The sequence below is a fragment of the Podarcis vaucheri genome (genome assembly GCF_965113315.1).
Source record: "Podarcis vaucheri genome assembly, chromosome: 12".
Taxonomy (NCBI): domain Eukaryota; kingdom Metazoa; phylum Chordata; class Lepidosauria; order Squamata; family Lacertidae; genus Podarcis; species Podarcis vaucheri.
This window is the reverse complement of record NC_138750.1, coordinates 12,499,697-12,514,948: the sequence shown is the minus strand read 5'-3', so window position 1 is coordinate 12,514,948 and position 15,252 is coordinate 12,499,697.

Here is a 15,252-nt window from a genome sequence, read left to right as displayed (position 1 = left end):
TTATACCCCACACATCTTACTGGGTTGCCCCAGCCACTCTGGGCAGCTTCCAACATATATAAAAACAGAATAAAACATCAAACATTTTTTTAAAAACCCTCCCTATACAGGATTGCCTTCAGACAGCTTGGGGTTCGGATAACTGCATACCCTCCAAGGAATCTGGAATCACACAATAAAGACAGCAAACGAGAGTATCTGAGTGAGCTAAGTGAATAGAAGTGTTTTTAATTGCCAACAGTAACACATCACTGAGGGTTCCTGCTGGATTTCTGAGGGGGGACTATACAGGCGCCACTGAACATAATGTTGTTCTCCTGTTTGATGACAGATGGATCAGAGCAGGCTTTGGCACCACTAGGCCTATGCGCGCACACAGAATACATTGGAAAAAATCACATGTCTTTCTCAAAGAATCCTGGGAACTGTGGTTTATTAAGGGTGCTTGGAACAGCAGCTCTATGGGAGTAAACTACAATTCCCAGGATTCTTGGGGGGGGGACTGTAGTTGAAATGTATGATGTGTATACAGCCTAGGACAGGATCCTCTGGAGTCATGGGCCAGTTCATATGGGGGAAGACTTTCTCTCCCATAACTGGCATTAGACTTCCTAAGATACTCAGGGAGAGAGGGAGAGAGAGAGAGAGAGAGAGAGAGAGAGAGAGAGAGGCAAATGAGGAAAAGAGATGAAGGAAACAGACAGGGGCATAGCTGTCAACCTTCCCTTATCTGGCGGGAAATCCCCTTATTCCAGTACCGTTTCCCGCTGCTATCCCGGATTGTTAGATATCCCGTAAATTTCCCGGATTTCAAAGGAAGCAGCTCCTCTCCCTCCCTCCCTGCCGGCCAGGGAGGAGGGAGGTGCCAACTGTGTTGCTTGGCTGAGTTGCTCACCCAATAAGGAGTTTAAGAACGACTGGGGGGTGGAGCTTGCATGCCTTGTGCCGATCAAATCGGCCGCGTTGCCTGGGGACTCACCTTTGCTCAGCGCTTCCCAGCAGAGAGGTGATGGTGGTTTTCCTTGCTGCATCCCCTTTGCTGGGTTGCTGCGCTGTGGGAACAACCGCTTGAGGCTTCGTTTGGCTGCCGGCTGGGCTTTCGGCCTTTGGCTCGGAGGGGCTCAGAACAGACCTGTGCTCGGAATCGGATGGATACATCGACGGCCCACTCACCCTTGCCAGGGATAAGATCTGTCTGGAGTGGGGGCACATGGGGGAAAGAGAAGGAGCGGCTGGTTGAGTACAATGGCGGGCGGCGATCTCGTGGGCCGGGGGGCTTTTGGATTTGTTTTGGAGGCTCCTTCGATTGACTGTCATGGGGGAAAGGAAAGGAGCTGGTTAACTAAAATGGCAGGCGGAAATCTCATGGTGAGGGGGGGGGGAGGCTGCCACCGCCTCGTGTGTGTGTGGCTAGTTAATGCAAGCTGAGGGGTTTTTTGAACTCTGGACACTGTTTTGTTGCACGTGCTGCTGCAAAGCCAGCCCGGGGAGCCATCTTCAGTTGAGGCTGCATAGGCCTTGTGGTGCATGTGATTCAGATTCTATTCAGTTGAACCTCTGGTTACAAAGCTGAACCGTAGACTGTCCCTGGAACAGGTGAGTCTGCTGATCTCTTATTTTGGCTGCTGATCCCTTATTTGCGAGGCTTGTTGTTGTTTAGTTGTTTAGTCGTGTCCGACTCTTCATGACCCCATGGACCAGAGCACGCCAGGCACTTCTGTCTTCCACTGCCTCCCGCAGTTTGGTCAAACTCATGCTGGTAGCTTCGAGAACGCTATCCAACCATCTTGTCCTCTGTCGTCCCCTTCTCCTTGTGCCCTCCATCTTTCCCAACATCAGGGTCTTTTCCAGGGAGTCTTCTCTTCTCATGAGGTGGCCAAAGTATTGGAGCCTCAGCTTCACGATCTGTCCTTCCAGTGAGCACTCAGGGCTGATTTCCTTACTGATCCCTTATTTTCAAATCTGAAAGTTGACAGCTATGGACAGGGGACAGGAGTTTATAACAAGCAAACATTCTAGTGTTTCAGATTTTAGCCAGTGTTTCAAATTTTAGCCAGTGTTTCAAATTTTAGCTAGTGTGTCTTCCAGGTAGGAACAAGATACAAAAATGGGCTTTGAAAAGGAAGAGTTTTGTATCCCCTGCCCCTCTGTTTGATGAACCCATGCTGATTCTAGGAGCGAACGACGGCAACAAACCAGCCAGAATTAATAGATGCACAGAGGCTCTGCGCAGATGCCACGGTTCCTCCACATTCGCATGCTTACCGTTTCTGCTATTGATTTGCTGATCCAAATGAGTATTTTGAAACTCTGTGGGAGTTTTCCAATTAGTTAAGAGGCAATTCTTGTCACCCTGCTGCAACGCTAACAGCTATAGCTCAGAGAACACGCCGAGGACTTCTTAGCGGAACAACCTAGTTTAATCAAGGCCGGCCCCCTTCAGAGCAGCCTCATCTGTGGGACATTTTCTCTTAATATGCAATGCTTCCTTTATTAGAAGTGTAGAATAATAGACCACCGCAGCCAGAGAACAGCAGTGACGGAGCTTTGCAGGTCGACAAGGTGGTTTGTGGGGAAGATGCATGAGCTTGCCTGCCGTAGGCTCCTTCTCAAATTAAGGAGCAGGGGCTGAGCACAGGCAGTTCAGCGCCTTGCTCCCATCAAAGCTGCCACCTGAGTGAGCCCTTTTCAGAGGAGAACAAAGTGTCTCCGCCGAATGTGACAGCCGCCAGAGGAATGCTGCAGCTGTTGCGGCAAAGGTGGCCTCTTGGAATCTGACAACCTGCTAATATACATAATCTAAGGAACGCTGCGTGCCGCATGCTGCACCCTGAAACAGTCTCCCTTTTCCCTCTAGGTGCGGCAATGTGCCTTGAGTGTGTGTGTGTGTTTTATTCAAAGCCGGGTTCCAAGATTCTGTCACATCCCATCTTGTAGCACAACAAGGAAATGCAATGCAAAATCAGGCTGCGTGAGTGAAGAGGCAGAACTATGCAGAAAGAGACAGGATCGATTCTATCAACGCATCTTCAGGCACTTGCCAGTGCCACATGACCCAGCAAAAAGGTCCAAGGTGTTGAAACTTGCCTGCCAGCGGTGGCTCCTCCTCCTGGGTGCTGGTAGAGAAGATGGCAGAGAGCCTCATAATAATGCCAGGCAGAGCCGATGGGTCACTATATTTTTGTCTCTATCTTTTGTCTCTGCAAGTCATTCTAGGAAGGCAACTCTGCGACGGCGTACACACTACACTTTTAAAGCACCTTCGAAGCATAGCACCCCCCCCAGAGAATTCTGGGCACTGTAGTTTGTTAAGGGTTGCTGGGGATTCCCTGCGAGGGGCAAAGTACAGTGCCCAGAATTCTTTGAGGGAAAGACTGTGCCTCAAATGTGCTTTATAGTGTGTGTGCGCAGCCTGAGATGAAGGAGGAGGGAGCTGACCAGAAGTCCCACCCCCTGAACTCATTGTAAGAAGAAAATCAAGTGTGGGTTGGCTGAGGTTAGTGGGGCAGTGCCCCATGTGCCCCAAAGGACCAGCCTCTTCTGTTGCCCTCCTTCAATCCACTTGCTCCCCTGGAAGATTGAGTTTTGGAAGCCACAATCCAACCGGTGGCCACCATGTTGTTCTCCCCCATAATGCACTGGACATCCTGTTAGTCTGATGCATTTTGGGGTCTGCAAGGATACTGCCTCTCAGAAGCTTTGCTGTGCCTTATAGTTTTAAAAAAAGAATAGCAGACCTGCTGCCCTGCAAGGGGAGCCTTGCTGCAAATCTGAAGCGGACCCTCACCTCACAGGATTGGGTCCCCTGGAGGCACTTTGCTGAGGCCCTCTTAAACTTGGGGATGACCCTGTTCTTAATGACTCTCTCTCTTTTTTATAAAGATATTTATTGAATTTTTTTTTAATATAAGCAAAAATAAAAAATAAACATACAAAATAATAAGCAATTAAAAACACACATTAATTTTCAATAACATAACTTCCATACCCTTATTTTCTCCGACCTCCTCATACTTCCCTTCTTTGTATTCCAGTTCAGTTTGTTAATTCAGCAAATCCTTACCATTAAACTTTTACCCATTTTATACTCCTTTTTTCATATCTCCTAAAACATTACAGCTGGAAACCGCTTAGTTTCTATCCAACATCTTTCTAACATTCATTAATTTTACAGTATTTATTTAAATAGTCTTTAAATTACTTCCAGCCTGTTCTTAATGACTCTCATTCACTTCAATGGGACAAAGTATAAACGGGCAGCAGCGGTTGAGAGTTGTGAGGAAACACAGCCTGTCCCTTGCCTCGCTTGCAGCAGACTCCAGGAGCAATATCAAGTGTAGCACTGAGGCAATGATAAGACTGGGAGACTTAAGCACATGCTAACTCAGGGGTCAGCAACCTTTTTCAGCAGGGGGCCAGTCCACTGTTCCTCAGACCTTGGGGGGGGGCAGACTATATTTTGAAGGAAAAAAAATGAACGAATTCCTATGCCCCACAAATAACCCAGAGATGCGTTTTAAATAAAAGGACACATTCTACTCAGGTAAAAACACGCTGATTCCCGGACCATCTGCGGGCTGGATTGAGAAGGCGATTGGGCCGCATCCAGCCCCCGGGCCGTAGGTTGCCTACCCCTGTGCTAACTGGTCAGATCTAGGCTCAGTCTGAAGGATCTCAAGTAAACGATTGGTAAGCATGGCTGCCGGAGATTTTTGGAGAGTCATTGCGGTTCTCAATGCACAGTGAGTGAACTGACATTATTAGGCAGCTTCACATGCTCTTATAATAATACTTTCTGTGTCATCTCCACCTGTCATGGCGAAAAAGAGAGGGAAAAACCCTCCATAAATGAAATTTATGCCAGGCCCAACAGTTTTGCTGGGTGGCAGGTGGGGGGAAATTCCTTCATTGTGATGTTTTACCTGGTGGGCTTATAGCCGAATAAAGTATTATCTATCTATCTATCTTCATTGTGAGCATGTTTCTAGGAGCAATTCTCAAATGCCAGGGATGCTAAAGTCGGTCCTATCCAAGTCTCCTTCTCCTCCTCCTTCTTTTGCTTTTCTTTTGCGCTGTTCTGTTTTTGTAGCTGTTTTTTCCTCTGCATCTGACATGGAAAAACCACCTGCAGCTTTGTGGCTTTTGCTAAAATGTTCTATCTGTGCATTTCTCCATTTTGGGCAGGGTGGGGAATGTGTCCTACTTTGCTGAATACAGTCCTCTGTTTGACAGGAGAGCCAGAGAAAAGTCTGCCATTTGAAGGGCTCTCCAAAGTCTGGTTTGAAGATAAAGAAGATAAAGAGAGGGCAGGAGGAGCCTTGAAGTTGTCAGTCCACAGTTAGCTATTTCCTGCTGTGGTGAGATATCTATTTCTACTTAAAGTATGGAAACCATTTCTTTATTATTATTATTTTTTAAAAATATTGACTTGTCTTAAAGTTACATACAAACTAACACATAACTATGTAAACAATAACAAAACCATACATGGGGCAAATTCAGTATGCAAAGCAAATCTTAGATATGCAGTTCCATAGAGGAAAGTGTATATAACCCAACCACAATGAGGAGTGAGTCATGGGAGGAGTGATTATATGACTCTCCCTACTGATATAAAGAGAAATTATTTCTAAATTTGCATCTGTTCATGTAAATCGACCCATGCAATTTTTATGTAGGTCTGCATCCCCTTTGGTGTTCCTTTTTGGTGATGCATTTGCGGTGCAAATGTGGCCACGCTATGCCTTGAAGTCATGGGTGAAAGCCTTCTTGACCAATTGCATGGGAATTGGTCTCCTTCTGAATTCTTAAGAATCTCTGGGTTTCTGTTTTCTTTTTTTTTAATAATAATTTTTATTGCATTTTTTTTCCAAATTGCAGATAAAACAGAAAAGAGAAAGAACATAGAGAATAGAAAGAAAGAAAAAACAGAAAATCACAACCATTTCAACAACTTATTTCAGATTTCTATCGGACTTCCCCACATCTCCCACATAATGCATTCTTGACAATAAAGTTATCAGCAAATTATAACCTTGTTTCATGTGTTTCTTTGTACTTTCAATTGCAGTTTAAGTTTAAATCTCTTATTTTCCATTTACTCTAAAAATATAACACATTGTCATTTTTACCCATTTAAACTTTTTTTAAACTTTCCCGGCCTTCTCAGCGATCTGCCTATCTCTGATTCCCACCACCCCTCTGAGTAATACCCCTCCCCACCTTCTCAATATATAGAAGGATCTGGCAACTTCTATTTCAGTGTATCTGAAGAAGTGTGCATGCACACGAAAGCTTATACCAAGAACTAACTTAGTTGATCTTTAAGGTGCTACAAGAAGGAATTTTTTTATTTGGACTATGGCAGACCAACACGGCTACCCATCTGTAACATCCAATATATAAAAGACTAGATAACCACCACTGAATAAATCAGGCAACTTTAGATTTAGCCTTAAGTATCTTGGCTAAGTACCCCAAAACAATCTCGGTCATTTCGGGAGTATCATCCCTCAACAAATATTGGATTACAGACCCTTTGTAAATCGATAGTTTGAGCTGTAAGAGAGTCACTAGGAGATCTCTGCGATGGGTGTTGAGAAGAGGGCAATCCAAAATTATGTGATGTATTGTATCTGGTGTTTTCCTATTACAGGAACAGAATCTGTTCTGGAAGGGGATTTTTTTTTTTTTGACCTTGCAAACATTACAGGTGAGGGGAATGCATTTAGATGAGCTAGCATAAAAGTTCGGCATTTCCTCCCCTCGAGGATGCTGCCCTGTGTAATGTACTGTACACTACAGATCCAAGTGAATTGCACCAAAGTTGTGAAGGTTGCACTGAATTTCCCAGTGCTGCTTCTGAGCTTAAAAATCTAACAAATCTACAGTATCTCATTCCTTGGTTTGGCAATTTTGCTCTGAACAGAGCCGTAAGTTAGCACGGAACTGTAGAAATTGCCATTACTGTCTAATGTGCAATTCCCTCTGCTTAGCCCTGTTTCCCACCCCCTCCTTGTTCTGTAAGTTTTTAATTGCCTAATGTTGTGCTGTATGACATAAAGAGCAGGTGTTCAGCAGCCGCGTAGCAATAAAAAAGAGGCGAGAAGAATCTAGGTTATCTTTTGACTAAGACATCTCCTTTGGTGTTTGGAAGGTTCGGGAGATAAATGAAGAGCAGAGTTCATCTAGCAGTTTTGCAGGTAGTGCTGCAGGCTATTAAAAAGCCTAGGCAATGAATCAGGACGTGCAAATGATACTGATCAGGTAAACATCACATAACTTGGCATCTCTGGCCAATTAGGGAAACCTCTGAAAGTTGTCACTTGCTGTGAGGAGGTGAAGATGGCCGACGTTTTTGAAAGCATGATTGACTTTCACAGGGAAGTGATGTCAAAAATGTGTTTAAATGTTCAGACTCTTAACTCTAAGAGGCGTCCATGTATTTACAAGAACTTTTTTTCTGCAGACTGAGGGGAAAAAAACTTGTAAGAAAATGTGGATAGTTTCAGGATTATGGGCTGGTTCACCCATAGTCCAGTTGTATAAATAATCTATGTGCCCTCTTCCAAAGCTCATATAAATCTCTAAGTGAACTAGAACTTTTGCACATAAATGTCTATGCTAATAGGCCCTATGACACAAACTGCCCATTGCAAAATATTGCTGGTACTTTGACACACTAGCCCACAGGTACCAACAAGCTGCCTGCGCTTCCCATGGCGCTCAAAAAAGGACTCAGTAAATATCCCCCCCCAAAAAATAAAATTTCACAAAGCATGAGAGACTGTTCACTCTTCCTGCTCATTTCTGTTTTGCATTGGCCCAGCCTCTCCTACAATGTGCACATCCCCTTAAACATGCCCACATTTCATTGGATGCCAGGCTGGACACCCTTCCTCCCATATCCTCCAACATTTCTTCGATGAAAATAGGGATGTGCCCATTCCATAATGATAATTTTACTATTTATACCCCACACATATCACTGGGTTGCCCCAGCCACTCTGGGCGGCTTCCAACATATATAAAGACATATTAAACATTAAAAAAACCTTTGCTGTGCAGAATTGCCTTCAGATGGCTCAGGGGTTGGATAACTCCATATCCTCCAACATTTCTCCAATGCAAATAGGGGCATCCTAAGGAAAAGGGGGACACTCCAGGGTCAATTCAGAAACCGGGGTGGCTTCTCTAAATCAGGGACATTCCTGGAAAATAGAGACACTTGGAGAGTCTTGAATGGAGCAATATATTTTTTCTTTTGATCCCTCGGATTTTCACAAAACCAGAAGAAGAGTTTGGATTTGATACCCTGCTTTATCACTACCCTAAGGAGTCTCAAAGCGGCCAACAACCCCCCACAACAAACACTCTGTGAGGTGAGTGAGGCTGAGAGACTTCAGGAAAGTGTGACTGGCCCAAGGTCACCCAGCAGCTGCATGTGGAGGAGTGGAGACGCGAACCCGGTTCACCAGATTACAAGTCCACCACTCTTAACCACCACACAACACTGGTTCTCAAAACTGCACAAGCAAACCACGTTAGAAATTTCAATACTAGAATCTGAAAGGTGTTTGCTGAGAATTTACAATTGCTTTCATTTCCAGTCCAGCATGCTAGTAAGGATGGGTCTTAAATTCAACCATGTATAGATGTGTGTGTGTGTGTGTTTCTTTTGATCCCTCAGATTTTCACAAAAGCAAAACAACAACAACAAAAAACAACAACAACAAAACCTGCACAAGCAAATCTACCATGGCCCATTTGTGTGCTTTTTCAGGCTTCTTGGGTGAGTACAATTTTATTTTATTTTTTTAAGAAATGCACATAGCTATCTGCATGCATGCACCGTTGGTACGTAATGGAAATTAGAAGGTAGCAACAAACGCAAAAGGGAATGCTTACTGGTATGAAGAGGAAAGGCAGAAGTTGCTCCAAATATATGTGCAGGTGTGGTCTACTCTGGTTTAAGAAGAAAACGGATTAACAGCTAAATAACACTCAAATAACGCTACCTGGGACCGATTGGGGGCGGGCATGCCTGCACCATTTTGTGGTCCGGTGTCCATTTCTGCTTTTTCTAATATGTGGCAGCCATTTTGTGCCACGCTCCCAAAGCAGCCATTTTGTGACTGGCTCCCACCCCCAATTTCTCGAAATTTAAAATGTGCCCACTGGGCCCCCAAAGGTTGGCAAACCCTCCATAAAACCAGGGCGTCCATTCATTATGTATGCAAATGAATGCAAGGAGATTGGAGCCAGGATAGGCCCTAATGCTCTTTCCTACATAACCTGACCACTTTTCTACACACAATCCTCCTCAGTTTTTGCAAGGATATGGACCACGTATAGAATGCATTTTCAGATGTATTTGTATTGGTTGCTGTGCAAATCGGGACCTGAATGTATGGAGGAAAAGAAAATACTGTCCTCCTCTACATAATCATTTGTACTCTTAAAGTGTGCCTACACAGGGCTCCCGGCTTTTCTTACTTGTGAACCCAGCACATCAGAGACTATTTAAACATGAACTCCGAAACATGATGGGAACAAGCCTTTACTAAATAAAGGAAGAACATGTCCCACAGTAGTCCATTATTTCAGTTTTCAAATAATGCAACATGGTTAGAAATTGGGCCAAATCAATACAGCTGTATCTGTTTCTCTGCAGGGAAAGACTGAAATCTAAACCTGTGTTTAGCAAAACTTAAATCTTTTTGCCCTTCCAAGGCTGTGCTCTGTTTTATGAGATGTGAAGGGGCAGCATAGTTCACCTGCCCTAGAAATATTCAGAGTTAAGGTTCATGCCCAGTGGAATTTGAGGTCACAGAAACCTTCAGGAACTTGATATTGTTGGAAATACATTCTTGTGATTGATACTATATTTATGGCGCAGCATCCCTGCTCCCCTCCTTCAAGCAGAGCTTTTGAAATATTCTGTTTCATCAGGATCTTCTTCCAGTATCACATTCAGTTATTGGATCAAACTGCCATTAGTAGCGGAGTGAAGACTTTCATAGCTGTACTTGTGGAACAAGAAAAAAAAGGAAAAAAAACAAAACATTTTAAGTAGGCCCATTAGCCCCAAATTTTGGAGAAACCCATAATTTAGTGAATATATTGGGGTGTAGCTGTACATAACTAACTGCAAAATTTGGACAGGATTCACTCAAATCTCTGTTGGGTTAGTCTAGGTCCAGAGCTAAGCCAGAGACCACTGATGACACCATCAATGAGCACCATTATCTAAAGACCTTTGGGCCTCGTGTCTGCTGCATGCTGAGATATCCCCAGCAGTAAACCACTCAAGGAGAAGTGGACAAGATCTAATTCAGGCATAGGCAAACTCGGTCCTCCAGATGTTTTGGGACTACAACTCCCATCATCCCTGACCACTGGTGCTGTTAGCTAGGGATGATGGGAGTTGTAGTCCCAAAACATCTGGAGGGCCGAGTTTGCCTATGCCTGATCTAATTCATGCACAGTAGGCTTGAGACCATCGGATACTCCATTGGAAGACTCAGACTTTTCTACCACTCTGCACCTTTAGTGAGCCTATGTCAGGGACTGGGCTTAGAAGGAATGGTGGAGACCACCTCCCTATCCTGACGCTCCCAGGGAAGAGGAAGACAGTATAGATTTGCAACAGGGGTTTGAGGGAGGTTGCAGCTCAGAGGCAGATGAGGGGGAAAGTTGGGAAATCGCGGGAGAGCCAGAGCAACAACAGGCTGACATGTTGTCATTAGAAATCATTCCAGACCCTTCATCTCCCAAAACCTGGCGAGCCTTGAAAGTAGGAGAGCAAAGAGCTCAAAGACAGAGGGCACAGAGCAGCACCCATAGAGGAGGTGATGAGGATGATGAATGAGGAAGTGGGAGAGAGGGGTGTGTGTGTGTGTGGAGATTCACTCAAGACAACGCCATTATCCAAGAGGCTGGGTTCTATAGCCTCTCTCTGTAAAGTTTGAAATAAAAAAGGACAGTAAGAAACTTTTCCTTGTCTGACAGCATCCTGACAACCTATGAGGACAGTATGACAGCATCCTGACTACCTATGAGGCAGTCCTCCTTGGTGCTTGTGGACCATGACCAATACAAATACCTTTAATCGCCGATTAACACAGATGATATGATTTTCGCATGACCAGGCCTATCCTTCTTAATACCAGTAGCTGGAAGCCACAGGAGGGGAGAAGACTCTTGTGCTCAGATCCTTCTTGTGGGTTTCCCCACAGGTTGGCCAATTTGAGAACAGGTTGCTGGACTAGATGGGCCATCGGCCGGATCCAGCGAGGCAATGCTTACCTTCTTAAATTTGCACCTCTGATAAAGAAGGAACCTCACAAGATTTCCAATACAGTGGTGCCTCGCAAGACGAAAAGAATCCGTTCTGTGATTCTCTTCGTCTAGCGTTTTTTTTGTCTTGCGAAGCAAGCCCATTGATGGATTAGCGGATTAGCGCTATTAGCGCTATTAGCGGCTTTTAGCGGCTTATCTGATGATCGGATCAGCTGATAAGCGGCTTAGCGGCTTAGAAAAAGGGGGGGAGGGAAAAAAAACCAGCAGGAACTCGCAAGACATTTTCGTCTTGCGAAGCAAGCCCATAGGAGATTCGTTTTGCGAAGCACCTCCAAAACGGAAAACTCTTTCGTCTAGCGTCTTGCGAGGCATTCGTCTTGTGGGGCACCACTGTATCTATCAACCAACATTCTTGCTTTGACTATTGAATTCACAAAAGGTCTCCTATAACATTCTATTAAACTGAAAAACCCTTTTCCAAGGTTCACTTCAGTCTCATAATTCATTGGAGAGCTTTTACTAAAGCATACAAAAGTGGTTTAATAAGCCATATACTGAGTAAAGGTCAATTTTAGATATATTGGTTCTAGTCCACTCTAGTTCTGATCAGCCAGTTGTGTGCAACACTTAGCAGCTCTGAATGAGACTTTGTCGCCATAATTAAAGAGGTTTCTATAGGGCTTGGAACAGTACTGTGATAGAACCACACATCCCAATTTGTAGCCACATTTTCTCAACCATATTCATGTAGTGCATTATAATCACACTCCTCCAGGCAGCCAATTTCTTTTTTTATTCTTAACCATGGGTAGGCAAACTAAGGCCCGGGGACCGGATCCGGCGCAATCACCTTCTAAATCTGGCCTGCAGACTGTCCAGGAATCAGTGTGATTTTACATGAGTAGAATGTGTCCTTTTATTTAAAATGCACCTCTGGGTTATTTGTGAGGCATAGGAATCAAGGTCTGAGGGACAGTGGACCGGCCCCCTGCTGAAAAAGTTTGCTGACTCCTGTGTTAACAAACAAATGAATAAATCAAACAACTAACCAAGGTTACTAACTTCAGGTTACATACGCTTCAGGTTACAGACTCTGCTAACCCAGAAATAGTGCTTCAGGTTAAGAACTTTGCTTCAGGATGAGAACAGAAATTGTGCTCTGGTGGTGCGGCGGTAGCAGGAGGCCCCACTAGCTAAAGTGGTGCTTCAGGTTAAGAACAGTTTCAGGTTAAGAACGGACCTCCGGAACGAATTAAGTACTTAACCTGAGGTACCACTGTACAAGCTACAACTAGCTGTTTATGGTGGTCTGCCGAGCGCTTTTGCCATCTCCATGCTGACTTTTTGCTGTCTTAGGCAGCAGCAAAAGCAGGGATTTTATTTTGAGGGGCTGTCACACATGGCCAATGGGCTATCTTTTGCCTTGTGGGTCACCAGTTGTGAAGACCTGATCTGGACACACAATAATATTAAGGATGAGAGTGTGCTAATATCCAATGAACATATAGGGAAGGTTGGGAAATTTATTTTCCTTGTTTTTTTATATGCAGATTTTTAAACTGCTTCACAACCAAAAGTTACCAAATTGGTGTACAATAGTATTGAATGCAATACACCTTAAAATACAAAAGATTACAGGCTTGGTAAAGTAAAGGCAATAAAAACATTGCTGCTATTGAATCTGCCTCACCAAATCGTTAAAGTCCTTCTCTTTCAGAAGCCTGTTTTCTTTCCACTGGACCTATGTCTATTACCTGCAGATATATTAGAGCCACTATGCTAAATTGAGAAATCTCTTGGATAATTGAGGCAATGCCTTTCAATTGACTGAAATCCGCATCTGGTGAATAGATTGTCATAGATATGGTACAAACGTTTCCAAAATTGTTAGAGACCCCTGAGGAGTCTGCTTGACACTCCTGATTCTGCCAGAGATGCCACTTTCAAATATTATTTCACCCATCCTTTGTAGGTGGGGAATTTTTGGGGGGTGTACAATGCCTTCTGACCCCCCCCCAAACAAACTGATGGCTGTGCTTGCTTCGGCAGCACATATACTAAAATTGGAATGATACAGAGAAGATTAGCATGGCCCCTGAATAAAAGGTTTTAACTTCACAGCATGCAGTACGCTTAAAGAAAATGTTATGAAAATGATGTATAGGTGGTATTTAACGCCAGTTAAACTGGCCAAAATGTATAGGGGGGGGGAAAGAATGTTGGAAATGTAAGGAAAAGGAAGGTACTTTTTACTATATGTGGTGGACATGTAAAGAGGTAAAAGCTTTCCGGGAAATGATATATAATGAGTTAAAGAAAATGTTTAAAAAACCTTTGTTAAAAAAAACCCTGAAGCTTTTTTATTAGGTATAGTGACTAGAGAGATGCCGAGACAAGATAAAAAATTGTTTTTATATGCAACAACTGCGGCAAGAATTTTGTTAGCCCAAAGATGGAAACGACAGGAGTTACCAACAAAAGAAGAGTGGCAGATGAGAATGATGGACTTTGCAGAACTGGCGAAACTGATGGGAAGAATCCGGAACTAGCAAGACCAAGCATTCCAAAAGGATTGGAACAAATTTCTATTCTATTTGAAAGACAACTGTAAGCAATTAACATCATTAGCAGGGTTATCTGAAGATCTGTAAGGTGAAATTGCTACCTATTCAGGTTGAGTAATATAATATTCCAGGTAATGATATAACAAGGATAGGAAATGAAACGAAATGTAATGATGTCAAGTTTAATTTTGCAAACCATCAGACGGGAGGGAGGGAAGCTGTTAGGCTCAGTCGAGACAAAGAGATAAAATAAGAGGGTACGATGTTACGTAATGTGATTATATGTAAAACTAGTAAAAATCATTTATAAGAAAACAAAAACAAATTGATGGCTGCGCATCAGGGGTTCTCAACTTGAATAAAATATTGGAGGGGCCCAGGTAAGCCCCGCCCTGCATAATCAATCACAAGATGTGGCACACACCCAATATTTGAATGGCAATGCCATCAACCTGGGGAGGGGGGCTGGCCCCCTCAAAGATTTTATCGGGGGGCCAAAGGGCCCTCGACTCCTAGAGTTGGCTCCTATGCAAAAGAGTATGTTAACTTACATAACGGGCTATGCAAAAGTTTACAGAAAATTTTATATGAACACCAGGGATTAAATAAATGGCACATATTTTTGTTTCATAAGGGGGAAAAGATGTTAAGGATACAGTGATCGAGGGGGTACGAAAAGATGCAAACAAAATGGTTTGCAATATAAGTAAGAAGTAAAAGGTAAAGCGCAGAGCCTGTTTTCTAAAATAATAATAATAACCATCAGTTTTAATCCTGTATTACCACAACACTAATACAAAAAACAGCTTTAGAAACAGAATAAGAACACATTACCATGCAACCATAGTCAAGTCTTATGGGAAAATTGGTGCTGAGAACAATACGCATAACTCTCTTGCTGAAGTCAATGAGATTGAGTCCTTAACTTTGTAAAATATTTACTGCATAACAGACTTCCCTTTTTTGTTTTTGGAAATTTATAAAAAAATCTAGATAAACATGCAAATAAGCTTTCTGAATGGTAAGTTTACAAAACAACTTTTAAGAGAGGAAAATATGCACAACAGCTTAAAAAATCATACTTTAGGACTGATGCAGCTTTCGTTTTTTCGTTTTTTCTAGAATTAAAGTAATGAAAAAGTTTATCATAATTAAGTTTAGCTGTCTTTTTCAATTGCAAAACAAATATTCTAAAGTTATCTTTTAAATTCCCCTCCTATTTATTATGCTCAGGGGAACACCATGGTTTGCAGAAGTGGGGGAAAAAAGTTTTAAGAACAGTTACTGGGTCAATTCCACCCTCCCAACATATTCCAGTAAGGACTGAGCATGCTTAGTAGCATTGGAATACAGAGTGGTGTTTGGGAAAGAAAAACAGAAGGTACAT